Below are 15725 nucleotides of genomic sequence, written 5' to 3'. Positions count from 1 at the left end.
TGTGAAGGGCAATTTACAAGAAACAACCTCAAATATGGAATAAACATGCAGTAGAAACATGGATACAGAATTAGCTAAGAGAAAGGAAACATAGAGTAGTGGTGAACGGTTGTTTTTTCGGATTGGAGGGAGGTGTTCAGTGGTGTTCACCAGGGGTCAGTGCGAGGACCATTGCTTGTCTTGATATATATTAATGGCTTGTACAGGGTACAATTTCCAAATTTGCAGATGACACAAAACCTGGAAGGGTAGTAAACAGTGAGGAGGATAGTGATATACTTCAAGAGGATATCGACACGCTGGTGGATTGGGCGGACATGTGGCAGATGAAAATTAACGCAGAAAAATGCAAAGTGATGCATTTCGGTCGGAATAACGAGGAGAGGCAATATTAACTAGAGGGCAAAACTCTAAAAGGGGTACAGGAACAGAGAGATTTTGGGGGTATATTTGCACAAATTGTTGAATGAGGCAGGGCAGGTTGAGAAAGCGGTTAAAAAGCATATGGGATCCTGGGCTTGAAAATAGACAACAAAAGCATGAAAGTCATGATGAACCATTATAAAACACTGGTTCGGCCATAACTGGAGTTTTGTGTCCACTTCTGGGCACCGCACTTTAGGAAAGATGTGACGGCCTTAGAGAGGCTGCAGAAGAGATTTACTACAATAATTCCAGGGATGAGGGACTTCAGTTACGTGGATAGACTGGAGAAGCTGGGTATGTTCGCCTTGGAACAGAGAGGGTTGCGAGGAGATTTGATAGAGATTTTCAAAACCATGAAGGGTCCAGACACAACATGTAGAGAGAAACAGTTCCCATTGGCGGAAGGTTCAAGGGGCAGAAGGCATAGATTTCAGGTGATTGGCAAAAGAACCAAAGGTGACATGAGGAAAAACGTTTGTACACAGGGTGTGGTTAGGATCTGGAATGCACTGCCCGAGGGGGTGATTCAATCATGGAAAGGCAAAAATTGGAAGGGCTACGTGGATGGGGTGGGGGAGTTGAACTAGCTGGATTGCTCTTGCATGGAGCCGGAGCGGACTCGATGGGTCGAATGGCCTCCTTTCGTGCTGTAATCATTCTATGATTCCGGTCGAGTGCTCTCTGAGCACGTGAGAGTTAGCAGGATCGATTCTTGCATTCTCCACTCACCTTTTGACTTGGGTCAATTGTCCAGAAACAAAAGTGGCGTCAGTTTTCAGCGAGCCCATGGTCCATGTACTTCTTAAGCTTCACTGCGTGCTACGGTACAGAGAGGTCAAGGGGTAGCAAATCTTTTGGTGTGCTGCAGGAAGCAAACATTCTTGATTTTGGTGTTATGGAAAGATGAGGTCAGAGATGGAAATAAAAGTTTTGTGATGCCTTCTCTGAGGATCGAACTCAGGACCTTCAGATTATGAGACTGACGCGCTACCTACTGCGCTAAGAAGGCACTTGATAGCGCACTCGCCAGGCAGCTCTACCAAATAGGACAGTTTGCAAGTTGTAAAGTCATAAACTAATCGACAGTTTGCAAAAACCATCCATCCAGGTCGAAATTGAACCAACAAACTTCTGAATCCTGATCAGACACGTTACCCATTGCTCCACTGGCCGAGCAAGTAGCAGCTCACACGCCCACAGCGCTACGGTATGAGCAGGTACCGAGTCAGTCTCGGTCATGCACCCGTGACTCCACAAGTCCGGGAGTGTCAAAAGGCGCACAGTGAACAATCACCAAAGAGAGCAATCTTTGCTGCTTCCCTTCGGTCGCTCAGCTGGTAGTGCGGAAAACTTGTAGAGATAAAAACTTGAAAGCAAAATCGCTATTAAATCATTGGTTTGACTCCGGCTCAAAATAGTGAGCGTGCTTTTGGAGTCAGCGGTATTGAGCTCAAGGCCGCTTTCTTAACTATGCTTCCTGCTTAAAATGTTGGCGCTTTTCCTTTCTCAAACCTTAATGCTTTCGGTGTCTGTCCGAACACAGCTGTTTTGCTCGAGCATTTGCCTCTGCTCACCAGCAGGGAGCGCGTTTGAGCAACAACACGTCAAACCGCACGAACTTTCAGATAAAAAAAATACTTCTCTCAGTCAGTCGGACAGGTCTCTCGCTGCTCAGAGGATTACCTTTGAGCATCAATTCTTTTCATTTTCAAAATATACTTCATTTCATAAAATTTAAGGATACATACAGTTCAGTGTAAAAGTCGCAATTTCAATTCAAAACAATACAAAACAGATCGCACACACAATGATCCCATTATTTCAATACAAAACACACTACATATCTTATAACACATTCTGTATAATAAAGGGTGGGATGACTTCATACAGTAGCCTTTCCCCTTGGAGTGTGCCAGTAGGCAACACTCAGTCGTGGACAGCTCCCTCAGGTTGAAAATCAGCAGGTTTCGGGAGGACCAAAAGGCCTCCTTCACCGAGTTGATGGTCTTCCAGCAGCAGTTGATATCTGTCTCGGTGTGTGTCCTGGGGAACAATCCGTAGAGCACAGCGTCCTGTGTTACCGAGGTGTTGGGGATGAACTGGGACAGATACCAACGTATCTCTCTCCACACATTCTGCGTGAAGGTCCAGTCCACCAGGAGACGGACGATGGTCTCATCCCCGTTGCAGCCTTGAAGGCAGCTCGAGGTGCTGCTGAGATTCCGTGCGTGTTGGAATGACTGCACTGGGAGGGCCCTTTTAACCACCATCCAGGCTACATCCCGGTGCCTGTTGGTCCGTTCCGGCGACGAGACGTTCTGCCAAATGGCTTCAACCATCTGGGCGGGAAAGTGCCCGATCGGATCCACCCTCTCCTTTTCCTGCAGGACCCCCAGAACGACCACTGTCGGACGGCCTTGTGGTGGAAGTGGTTCCTCCTCAGGAACTGCTCCACCTGAGACAGTGGTGGGGAACGGCCAGCATGACCAGACCCAGTTTTCTCAGTGTATTTGACAGGTCGAAACTCAGCCCGTATTGGGACTTGGTGTTTGCGTACCGGGGCTCTACACACATCCAGAAGCAACCACACACAAGTGGCCATCAGGATCAGGGCACCATTTTTTGACGCTCCTCCCCACCGCCCCCCCCCCCACTTTGTCTCGGGGCTTGTACATGGTGTCCCTGTGGACACATTCTACCTTGGACCTCCAGACAAAGTGGAAGATAGCTCGGGTGACTGTGGTGATGGAGCTGTGGGGAATGGGCCAGACCTGGGCCACGTAGAGCAAAACCGCGAGTACCTCACACTTCATCACCAGGTTCCAACCAGTAATGGATAGAGAGCGTCCCCCCAACATACCAATCTTCTGTTTATCCATGGCGACCCGCTCCTCCCATTTCTTGGTGAAGGCCTGGGGCCCTCGAACAAGATCGCCAACACCATCAGGACCTGACGATGAAGGGGATAAAGGATTGGGTCTCCCACCTGCCCTAGAACATGGCCTCACCCTTACTGCGGTTCACTCTCGACCCCGAAGCTTGCTCAAAACGATTGCAGATGCCCATCAGTCTTTGGACCGAGTGCTGATCGGTGCAAAAGACGGTGACTTCATCCATGTAAAGGGAAGCCTTAACCCGACAGCCTCCACTGCCTGGGATCGTCATCCCCCTGATACCTGTATCCTTTCTGATGGACGCAGCAAATGGCTCGACACAACACATGAACAAGACCGTGGAGAGAGGGCAGCCCTGCCTGATTCCAGATCTGATCGGAAAATTCTCCGACTCCTGTCCATTGATTAGGACTGCGCTATGGATGTCCGCGTACAGCAGTCAGATCCAATCTCCGATTCCCTCCCCAAACCCCATTTTGGATAGCACGTCAATCATGTATGCGTGGGATATTCTGCCGAAGGCCTTATCTTGGACCAGGCTGATGAGGCAGGTGCTCACCCCTCTGCCCTGCACGTAGGCGATCGTATCCCTGAGCAGCACAAGGCTATCGGAGAACTTCCTGCCGGGTACAGTACAGGTCTGATCCGGGAGGATCACCCACTCCAGAACAGATTTGAGCCTGTTGGCGATGGCCTTCGACAGAATCTTGCAGTTGGCATTTAGCAAGGAAATTGGTCACCAATTTTTGATTTCTTCCCTCTCCCCCTTCTGCTTGTAGATGAGGGTGATGACGCCTTTCCTCGTGGACTCTGACATGCTGCCAGCCAGAAGCATACCCCCGTACACATCCAATAGGTCTGAGACTATCCAGTCCCACAGAGCCGAGTGCAATACAACTGGTAAATCATCACTCCCCGGAGTTCTACTCTTCTGGAAGGACCGAACAGCCTTTGTCAGCTCGTCCTAGGTCAGTGGCCGATCCAGGCTCTCCCACTCGCTGTCCTCTAAGACCTCCGGTATATATATATATATATATATATATATATATATACACATTACCACCATAACATGGTCCAGATAAGGATTAGAGGGGAAACAGCTGAGAGGGAAATGGGATCGCCCTTTCAAAGAGCCAGCGCAGGCACGGTGGGCCGAATGGCCTCCTCCTGTGTTGTACCCACTATGACACTATGAGCAACAACTTCAAAGTCTGGGACAGGAAACAAAATAGCCGAATCTACGGCTGCCATCTTACTGAGGGGCAAGTTGGATATCATACTTGGGGGCAAGGTGGGAATTTAATTACGGTCAAGGTGACCATGTTAAACAAAATCGAAGCCCTGAAGCTGAAACAAAATGGCCGCCCTGAAACTTAAACAAAACGGCCGCCAGTAAGGCAGACATCTTGCCGAGGAGTAGGGCGGCCATTCTACTGAGGGGCAAGGCGGTCATGAAGATTAATCAAAATAGTCGCATTGAACCGGAATCAAAATGGGCAGCAGCAAGGGAAGGGCAAGTTCGAGCTTGTTATGGGCAGAGAGACGGAAAGGGTTCACTTGCTGTTCCTGTTAAATCACTGTTACAATAAAGTTAAAGATACAAACTGAGTGAGACTGGCACCAGCTGGTGTTTAACACAAAGACAGCGGTGCAGTGAGGGAATTAAACTTCAAAACATGAACTTCTGCAAAATAATGGATTAACATTTGATTATTTGGAAGTAATGCTTGAGGAGAAGGAGAGAGCAGACATTCGGAGGAAAGGTCCAATTACCCATTTTGTGCAGAGAATGCAATTCTTGCTTCTATTAAATAAATCAGAGTAAAATTGGATTCAATCTGAATGTAGTTCTGAGCTGGGATTTTGTTTATTTCTCCATTATTCATATTTTTCTTTAATCTGAAACAATAACAGTATTTGTAACAGTAACAGATCAGGAGAGTGCTGAGGGACCCTGTCCAGTTTAGTAACACAGCAGAAGGGGTAAGAGTACATTGTGATTTATTACAGAATCCAGCAGCTCACTGGGAAAGTTACACATGGTACAGATGGAGGAGCAAAAAGGTGCAAAGTGATGTTGCACTTTAATTTGGGGCAATGACTTTTTGTCTCCACGAGGTCTAATTTTACATTTAACTTGATGAGCTCTTTACGTAAAGAATGTTCAAGAACAGACCATGGCTTTATAAAGAAAACAATCATTTATAATTATTAATACACGGGAAAAATTGACATTACAATTCAAATAACACCTTTGGTTATTTGAATTGTAATGTCTCTCCCACTCAACCAATAGAACAGAAAAGGTGACTGTGTAAAACAATCGGGGTGAAAAAAAACAATTTGCAAAATACAGCAGCAGAGTTAACATCGATTTACACCATTAACAGCTGAGATAATGGCTTACCCAAAATCCCAACTGCTGCAAGAACAGGATAATAAATGCGTTCTATCTGATTGATTAAATGATGTCCCATTTTTGTGAGAAGCACTGACTTCTGTTGGCCTGGAAACCACAGCTCCAGCAGGCACTCTGAGCTGATCCATTCCAACAAGCCCTGATTTATACAGGGGATAATTCTCCACTGACACGGTTATACTCCTGATCATTGCTATTAGTTACAGTGCCTTGAACAAACAGATTAAATCAGAAGCTTTGACTCCGATGTAAATAATATGGTGGATATAATACAAACATCTCAAAGTCGAGAACATTATCTTAATCAGACCTCTCTCAGGAATAAAGTTCTCATACTGGACTGATACAATAATAATGAGCGGCTCCATTTACAGTTTTCAATTAATTTTATTCGCCATGTATGTTCATTCCTGGAGATTCATTTATAAATGTTACCGATTCTCCGCAGTGTGCACTGAATCCAGGGACACAAGCAGACCCGTTTCACTCTGTTCCTGCAGTTTCCAGTTAAAATATGAATTGTGAGTCTCTGAGACGAGGACAGTTAAAGGGTCGGTTGAGGATTGCAGCCTAGAAATGAATGTGGGTGATATTAGGGGACGGACTCTGAACGTGTCCCATTGACATTCCTCTCTCCGCTATTTTACTGCAGATGTTTACCCGTTTATTCTACATTGGTTAACGGCTCCAGTGAAATTGGTCCCGTGTAACACCGAATTGTGCTCATGACCCGATTTGACCTCCATTACAAAGGCCCCCTGATTCCCTCACCGCCTTCATTCCTTCCTCAGTCCATTGCCGAATGAAACCCTCATCAATGCCTCTGTCCCCTCCAGACTCCATTCCTCCAATGCACTCCTGGCCGGCCACCCAACCTCCACCTCCATAAACGTGAGCTCGTCAAAAACGTTATTGTCTGTGTCCAACCAGCACCAGGTCCTGCTCGGCCTCACTGACCCTCACTGGCTCCAAGTTCCATGTCACTTAAATTTAAAATTCTCATCCTTGGGTTTACAACCGTCCATGGCCCATCCCTCTCCATCTCCATACCGACATCAAACTCATCCGTCACTTTCTCATTCATCGGACACTGACCTCTTTTGCTGGGACGACCCTCACTTGGTTCCCACTCACCTATCTGATCAGAGCCAGGAGAAGCTTCTCTTCCCACCCTATCACCTTTATCTCTGATGTTTCTAAAGGTTCAATCCTTGACTCCCTCCTCTTCCTCATCCACATGCAGCCCTTTGGTGACACAGTCCACAGACATGGACCAATTTTCAGATGGACGCTGACAAAACCACCGCCTCTCTTAACCCTTCCAATGTCTTTGTGTTGTCAGACCCATTTTCCGCTTTCGATGAGCCACAAATTCCTCCAGGTAAAAATTGGGAAGTCATGATCTTTGGCACCAAAATATCCACATCCTTGCCACAGATTCCATCCCAACCGCTGGCTTTTTGATTGGTGAGCGGTTCACCAATCACCAAAGCCCTTTCTGACCTGCATTGGATTCTAGTCTCCGAAGCTTGTAGTTTATTTTTATTCTTTCTTACATTTAAATCCATCAGGGCCTCACCCCTCCCTCTTTCTGTAACCTCCTCCAGTCCGACAGCCCCTCCCAAATACTCTGCCCCTCCACCTCTGGTCGCTTGTGTATCCGCAGTCCATTTGCCCTACTTTTGACAGCCGTACCTTCAGCCATATCCACGTTCCAGAAAGCCCAACCTGAGCCCCTCCATCTCCCTCTCCCCCTTTCAGGTGTCAGACCTGGTTCCGTGGTAGCAGTCTCGCCTCTTAGTTAGAACGTTGTGAATTCAAATCCAACTGCAGAGACTTGAACACATAATCCAGGCAGACACTGCAGTGCCATTCTGAGGGAGCTCTGTACTGTCAGATGGTCAGTACTGAGGGAGTGCTTTACTGTCGAAGGGTCAGTACTGAGGAAGTGCTGCACTGACAGAGGGTCAGTACTGAGGGAATATTGCACTGTCGGAGTGTCAGTACTGATGGAGTGCTGCACTCTCGGAGGGTCAATACTGAAGGAGCGCTGCACTGTCGGAGGGTCTGTATTAAGGGATGGATGCATTTTCGGAGGAGCTGTATGCACGCAGTACTGCACTGTCAGAGAGTCAATACTGCAGGAGTTCTACACTGTCAGAGGGTCAGTAGTAATGGAGTGCTGTCCTGCCGGAGGGGCAGTACTTAGGCAACGCTGCACTCTCAGAGGGTGAGTACTGAGGGAGCACTGTACTGTCGAAGGGGCAGTATTGAGGAAGTTCTGCACTGTCGGAGAGTCAGTAGTGAAGGAGCGCTGTACTGTCGAAGGGGTAGCATTGAGGAAGTGCTGCACTGTCGGAGGATCAGTAGTGAAGGAGCGCTGTACTGTCGAAGGGGTGGTATTGAGGAAGTGCTACACTGTTGTGGATGCCGCCTTGCAGAGGAGACGTTAAACTGAAGCCCCATCTGCCTTCCCAGGTAGATGTAAAAGATCCCACGGCAATATTCGAAAATGTGCAGGCGAGTTCTCCCCGGTGTCCTGGGCAATATTTATCCCTCAACGAACATCACTAAAACCGATTTTCTGCGCATTCATCCCATTGCAGTATGTGGGATCTTGCTGTGTACAAATTGGCTGCAGCATTTCCAACATGACCAGAATGACTACACTTCAAAGTCAGGTTATCATAGAATGGTTACAGCACAGGAGGAGGCCATTGGGCCTATCGAGCCCGTGCCGGCTCTTTATAAGAGCAATCCAGTTAGTCCCAATCCCCCGCTCTACCCCGTAGCCCTGCAAAGTTTTTCACTTCAATTATTTATCCAATTCCTTTTTGAAGGCCATGATTGAATCTTCTTCCACCACCCTTTCAGGCAGCACATTCCAGATTATAAAAAATTGCTGCGTAAAAAAAGTTTTTCCTCATGTCGCCTTTTGTTTTTTTGCCAATCACCAGAAATGATTTTGAACGCTTCTATCAAATCACCTCTTAACCTTCTCTGCTCTAAGGAGAACCTCAGCTTCTCCAGACTCTCCATGTAACTGAAGTCCCTCATCCCTGGAACCATTGTAGTAAATCTTTTCTGCACCCTCTCTATCTTCTTCACATCCTTCCGAAAGTGTGGTGCCCAGAATTGGACACAATGCTCCAGTTGTGGTCGAACCAGTGTTTTATAAAGGTTCCACATAACTTCCTTGCTTTTGTACTCCATGTCTGTATTCACAAAGCCCTTGACGCCACATGCTTTTTTAACCGATTTCTCAAACTATCCAGCAACCTTCGAAGATTTGTTCACATATACCCCCAGATCTCTCTGTTCCTGTATCCCCTTTAGAATTGTACCATTTAGTTTGTATTGCTTCTCATCTTCCTGCCAAAATATATCACTTCGCACGTCTCTGTGTTAATTTCATCTGCCACGTGTCCGCCCATTCCACCAGCCTGTCTATGTCCTCTTGAAATTTATCACTATCCTCCTCACTGTTCACTACACTTCCAATTTTTGAGCCATCTGCAAATTTTGAAATTGTGCCCTGTACACCCAATTCCAAGTCATTGATATATATCAAGAAAAGCAGTGGTCCCAGCACCGACCCCTGGGGAACACTTCCTCCAGTCAGAAAAAGAACCGTTCCCTACTATTCTCTGTTTACTGTCACTGAGCCAATGTCATATCCATGCTCCCACTGCACCTTTAATTCCTTGGGCTTCAATTCTGCTGACAAGCCTATTATGTGGAACATTATCAAACTACTTTTAAAAGTCTATATTTACCACATCAACTGCATTGCCCTCATCAACCCTCTGTTACCTCATCAAAAAACTCAGTCAAGTTAGTTAAACACGATTTGCCTTTAACAAATTCGTGCTGGCTTTCCTTTATTAATCCACACCTGTCCAAGTGACGATTAATTTTGTCCCGGATTGTCGTTTCTAAAAGCTTCCCCACCACCGATGTTAAACTGACTGGGCTGTAGTTGCCAGGTTTATCCTCACACCCTTTTTTGAATAAGGGTGTAACATTTGCAATTCTCCAGTCCTCGGGCACCACCCCCATATCTAAGGATGATTGGAAGATTATGGCCAGAACCTCTGCAATTCCCACCCTTACTTCCCTCAGCAATCTACGATGCATCCCAGCCGGACCGGGTGACTAATTAATTTAATTACAGCCAGCCTTTCTAGTAGTTCCTCTGTCAATTTTTAGCCTATCCAGTATCTCAACTACCTCTTTTTTTCTGTGACTCGGCAGCATTTTCTTCCTTTGTGACGACAGATGCAAAGTACTCATTTAGTACCTCAGCTAGGACGCGGGGACTTAGTCTAACATTTAGAGCCAGGACGTGCAGGAGTGAAGTTAGGAAATGCTTCGACTCAAAAAGGGTGGGAGAAGTTTGGAACGCTCCTCTGCAAATCGCCGTTGATGCTAGCTCAATCGAGAATTTTAAATCTGAGATTGATGGATTTCTGTGAACCAATGGTAATAAGGGATATGGGGCTAAGGCGGGAATATGGAGTTAGGTCACAGATCCACCCTGATCTGATCGAGTGGCAGAAAGGCTCGAGGTGCAAAATGCCACCGCCACTTGCTGCCTCCTGATATGTGCCAGCTTCTCCTGCAAGAAAGCGGGATATGTCTGGGTGATGTTCCTTTCTTGGTTGAATAGCTGCAAGTATGTGTGGCCTGTGAGTTATGAGTGGGCGGCTTGCAACGGTGGTAATGTGTAAGGGTGAGAGGATTAGGTACCGATGGAAAGAATTTGTTGGTATGTTGGTGATGGGGTGTGTAGTGCGTGGAGCAATGGGTGCGGCTATTGGTGTAGTTGGTAGGAGACGCCACTTGACAGTTGACCTCACTCATCTTGACCACGCATGTCAAAGCATTTAACTTCTTCCTGTACTGCATCCATGTCCATGATGCTGTGCGCCTGGCATTGACCTCATCCCCTATTGCCTCCCACTACCTTTTGGATGTATGTCTGGAGGATATCTTGCCCTCCGCTGATATAGGATGTCCCTCCTTCAGTCCACCTCTTGCATCAAGGCCTCTGGTGAATCAGCAGAGAACCTTGGTGCACGGACTCTCAGACCGGCGGATTGGTGAGGTCTGGCATGCAGATTGGAGGATGTGGGATTTAGTGGTGTGCAACCTTTATTCAATATTTTAAATTAACTCATCAGTATGTAAAAATAGGGATGGGACTTGCATCTGTGCTTTACGTGTGTGATGCCTGATCTCCGTTCTGACTCCGTGCAGACAGCAGACTGTTTTATTCAGCAAGTAACAGGTACCAACTACCTTTAAGAGATTTCTAACAGACAGCCTGCCTTTAAGAGATTGGAGTTACCCCTGCGGGTGGAAAGTGCGAATTGCATGGAATCCTCGTTCAACACTAATTTCCAACGCAGATCGCAAGTGAGTCCTCAGGCCTGACGAAAGTCTCGTCCTGGTTGCGCAGGGACCATTGGGCACGGGGTGATAGCGGATCGTGCTCCTCCCGCCCAAAAACAGGTCCTATCCAATTCTCCCCCTGAGTGTCCAGGTAACATTCTAGTAAATCTGCGCTGCACTTCCAAGGCCAATATGTCCTTCCGAAGGTGTGGTACCCACAACTGAACGCTGTACTCTCAGTGTGGTCTAAACAGGGCTTTGTATAGTTGTCGCATAACTTCTACCCCATTGTATTCTAGTCCTGTAGATATAAAGACCAGCGTACCATGAGCATTTTTTGATTATTTTCTGTACCGGTCCATTATATTTTAATGATCCATATACAGGGACCTCTAAGTCTCTTGTGATTTCGTGATTTCCGTTCCCACTGCTGTTTCCCTGCACCAGTTACAAAGTACAGTCCTGGTCCCACTACTGCTGAGACCCTGTGCTTTTGCCATCTCAAGCCTTCATTTCTCCAACACTCTCACCACCTCATATATTTAAATTAGCCGAGCGAGGAAATGCCACCTGGAATCACAGAGCCTTAACCTCAGATCTCACGGTGTGACTCCTGCAGTTAAAGGGGCCTCACCCTCTGATCTCACGGTGTGACTCCTGCAGTTAAAGGGGCCTCACCCTGTGATCTCATGGTGTGACACCTCCAGTTAAAGGGGCCTCACCCTCTGATCTCACGGTGTGACTCCTACAGTTAAAGGGGCGAGAGATAGACAGAGTGAATTGTCCCAGCTCCAGAAAAGCATGCAGGATCTGCTTCAGCTGCAGTCGATGGGGATCGATGTCGGGGAGGAACTCAGGAAGTTGAAGGACCAGAAAGTCTCGCTCTTCGCCTCCGAGTCCTCGACGATCTCCTTTCGGTCCAGAATCCGCTCTGTGGGGCAGGGCGAGAAGTGCTCGCAATTCTTCTTCCATAAGCTGCACAGAGAGACCTCTGGTGATCAGCAGCCTGAAGGAGGAAGAGGGCTCGGTGCCGTCTTCACAGACCGACATACTGGGGATCTGCAAGTCATTTTATGCGGGGCAGTATGACGCGAAGCCCAGAGACAACACGGCCTCCCAGTCCTTCCTGTTCTCTCTCTCTTGGAGGACAGCGAGCGGGAGAGCCTGGATTGGTCACTGACCTTGGACGAGCTAACAAAGGCCGTCTGCTCCTTCGAGAAGAGTAGATCTCCCGGGAGTGATGGTTTACCCATTTACTTGTACTCGGCTCTGTGGAACTGGATAGACTCAGACCTGCTGGAAGTGTACGGTGGCATGCTTCTGGCAGACAGCATGTCAGAATCCATGAAGAAAGGCATCACCACCCTCATCTACAAGCAGAAGGGGGAGAGGGAAGAAATCAGAAATTGGCGGCCCATTTCCTTGCTCAATGCTGACTACAAGATTCTGTAGAAGGCCATCACCGACAGGCTCGAATCTGTTCTGGAGCGGGTGATCCACCCGGATCAGACCTGTAATGTACCCGGCAGGAAGATCTCTGATAGCCTTGCGCTGCTCAGGATTACGATCGCCTACGTGCAGGACAGAGGGGTGAACAGCTGCCTCATCAGCCTGGACCAGGAGAAGGCCTTCGACAGAATATCCCACGCATACTTGATTAACGTGCTATCCAAAATGGGGTTTGGGGAGGGAATCAGCGATTGGATCCGGCTGCTCGACATGGACATCCATTGTACAGTCCCAATCAATGGGCGGGAGTCGGAGAGTTTTCCGATCAGATCTGGAGTCAGACTGGGTTGTCCTCTCTCTGCGGTCTTGTTCATGTGTTGGGTCGAGCTGTTTGCTGCGTCCATCAGAAAGGACACCGTAATCAGGTAGGGTGACGATCCCGGGCAACGGAGGCTCTCAGGTTCAGGCCTCCCTGTAAATGGATGACGTCACCGTCTTTTGATCCGATCAGCATTCGATCAAAAGACTGATGGACATCTGCGATCGTTTCAAGCCAGCCGAGTGGTCCAGAGTGAACTGCAGTAAGAGTGAGGCCATGTTCTGTGGCAGGTGGGAGACCCGATCCTTTGTTCCTTTCACCGTCAGGTCCGACTACCTGAAGATGTTGGCGATCTGGTTCGGGGGGCCCCAGGACTCCACCAATAAATGGGAAGAGCGCGTCGCCATGGCCAAACAGAAGCTTGGTATGGTGGGAGGGGGCGCTCCCTCTCCATAACCAACAGGAACCAGGTGATAAAGTGTGAGGTACTCGGGGTCTTGTTGTATGTGGCCCAGGTCTGGTCCATTCCCCACAGCTCCGTCACCACAGTCACCCGAGCTTTCTTCCACTTTGTCTGGATGTCCTAAGTAGAATGCGTCCACAGGGACACCATGTACAATACACTGAGAAAACTGGGTCCAGACAACCGAGCAGACACAGGAGGTCCCGTTCAGCTGGACTGTCCCCCACCACCTGTCCCAGGTGGAGAAGTTCCTGAGTTGGAACCACTTCGACCACAAGGCCGTCAGACAGTGGAACGTTCAGGGGGCTCTGCATGAAAAGGAGAGGGTGGATCCGATCGACCAGTTCCCTGACCAGATGGTTCATGCCATTTGACAGAACGTCTCGTCGCCAGAACTGACCAACAGGCACCAGGATGTGGCCTGGATGGTGGTGAGAAGGGCGCTCCCAGTGCAGTCCTTCCAACACACATGGAATCTCAGCATCACCTCGAGCTGCCTTCAAGGCTGCGGGAATTGGACCGTCGTCTGTTTCCTGGTGGACTGGACCTTCATGCAGAATGTGTGGGGAGAGATGCGTTGGTATCTGTCCCAGTTCATCCCCAACACCTCCGTAACACAGGACGCTGTGCTCTATGGACTGTTCCCCGGGAGGCACACCGAGACAGATATCAACTGCTACTGGAAGACCATCAACTCGGTGAAGGAGGCCCTTTGGCCCGCCCGAAACCTGCTGGTCTTCCAGCTGAAGGAGCTGTCCACGACCGAGTGTTGCCGACTGGCACACTCCAAGGTCCAGGAGAACGTGCTGCGGGACGCACTGAGGCGCTTTGCGGCCTACGCAAGGGCCCTATGGGGAAAGAGCACCGTGTAAAGCCATACCACCTTTTATTATACAGAATGTACTCTGACACATGTACTGTGTATTGTATTGAAATAATGGGATCATAGTGTGTACGATTTGTTTTGTATTGTTTTGAATTGAAATTGTGAACTTCAACCCTGATCTGTATGTATCATTAAATATTATGAAATAAAGTATATTTTGAAAATAAAATTGCCGTTCAACGGCACTCCTTTGAGCAGCGAGAGACCTGTCCGAAAGACTGACAGAAGTCTTTTTTGCCTGAAAGTGAGTCCGGTTTGACGTGTTGTTGCACAAAGGCGCTCCCTGCTGGTGAGCAGAGGAAAATGCTCGAGCAAAACAGCCGTGTTCGGACAGACACAGAAAGCTTTCAGGTTTGAGAATGGACAAGTGCCAACATTTTAAGCAGTAAGCAGTCTGTAAAGTTAAGAGAGCGGCCTTGAGCTCAATACTGCTCACTCCAAAAGCACATTCATTATTTTGAGCCAGAATTAAACCAACGATTTAAGAGTGATTTTGCTTTCAAGTTTTAATCTCTACAAGTTTTCCACACTACCAGCTGAGCTATCGAAGGGAAGCAGCAAAGGTCTCTCTCTTTGGTGATTGTTCACCGTGTGCCTTTTGACACTCCCGGACTCGTGGATTCGCGTGGGCATGACCGAGACTGACTCGGTACCTGCTCATCCCGCAGCGCTGTGAGCGTGTGAGCTCCGACTTACTCGACACACCTTTGGCCAGTCGAGCAATGGGGAACGTGTCTGACCAAAATTCAGAAGATTGTTGGTTCGATTTCCACCTGGATGGAGAGTTTTTGCAAATTGCCGATTAGTTTATGATTTTACACCTTGCAAACTGTCCTACTTGATAGAGCTGCCTGGATCATTACACGTCAAGTGCCTTCTTAGCGCAGTAGGCAGCGCGTCAGTCTCATAATCTGAAAGTCCTGAGTTCAATCCTCAGAGAAGGCATCATTAAGCTTTTTTTCCATCTTTGCTCAAGACCAAAATCAATATTTTTTTCTTCCTGCAGCACACCAAAAGATTTGCTGCTCCTTGGCCTCTCTGTAACGTAGCACGCAGTGAAGCTTAAGAAGTACATGGACCATGGGCTCGCTGAAAACTGACGCCACTTTTGTTTCTGGACAATTGACCCAAGTCAAACGGTGAGTGGAGAATGCAAGAATCCATCTTGCTATCTCTCACCTGCTCAGCGAGCATTCGACTAGAATCATGGAAAGTTACAGCACTGAAGGAGGCCATTCTGCCCATCGAGACCACACCAGCTCTATGCAAGAGCAATCCAGCTGGTCCCACTCCACCGTCCCATCGTTTTTCCTCATGTCATCTTTGGTGCTTTTGCCAATCACCTTAAATCTATGTCCTCTGGTCCTTCACCCTTCTGCAAATGGGAACGATTTCTCTCAATATACTCTGTCTAAACCCTTCATGGTTTTGAAAATCTCTATCAAATCTCCAGCTTCTCCAGTCTATCCACGTAA

The 15725-nt window shown here is 48.0% G+C and overlaps 2 non-coding genes across 2 annotated transcripts; one reads left to right on the top strand and one right to left on the bottom strand.

Moving 5' to 3' along the window:
* Positions 1-1362: 1362 nt before the first annotated feature.
* On the bottom strand, positions 1363-1435 carry trnam-cau (transfer RNA methionine (anticodon CAU)). Its single transcript has one exon. It is a non-coding gene; the product is annotated as a tRNA-Met (tRNA).
* Positions 1436-15122: 13687 nt separating this feature from the next.
* Positions 15123-15195, top strand: trnam-cau (transfer RNA methionine (anticodon CAU)). The gene has a single exon. It is a non-coding gene; the product is annotated as a tRNA-Met (tRNA).
* The last annotated feature ends 530 nt before the right edge of the window (positions 15196-15725 follow it).

This window comes from Heptranchias perlo, unplaced genomic scaffold (assembly GCF_035084215.1).
Source record: "Heptranchias perlo isolate sHepPer1 unplaced genomic scaffold, sHepPer1.hap1 HAP1_SCAFFOLD_52, whole genome shotgun sequence".
Classification (NCBI taxonomy): Eukaryota; Metazoa; Chordata; class Chondrichthyes; order Hexanchiformes; family Hexanchidae; genus Heptranchias; species Heptranchias perlo.
This window is presented reverse-complemented; position numbering and strand designations above follow the sequence as displayed.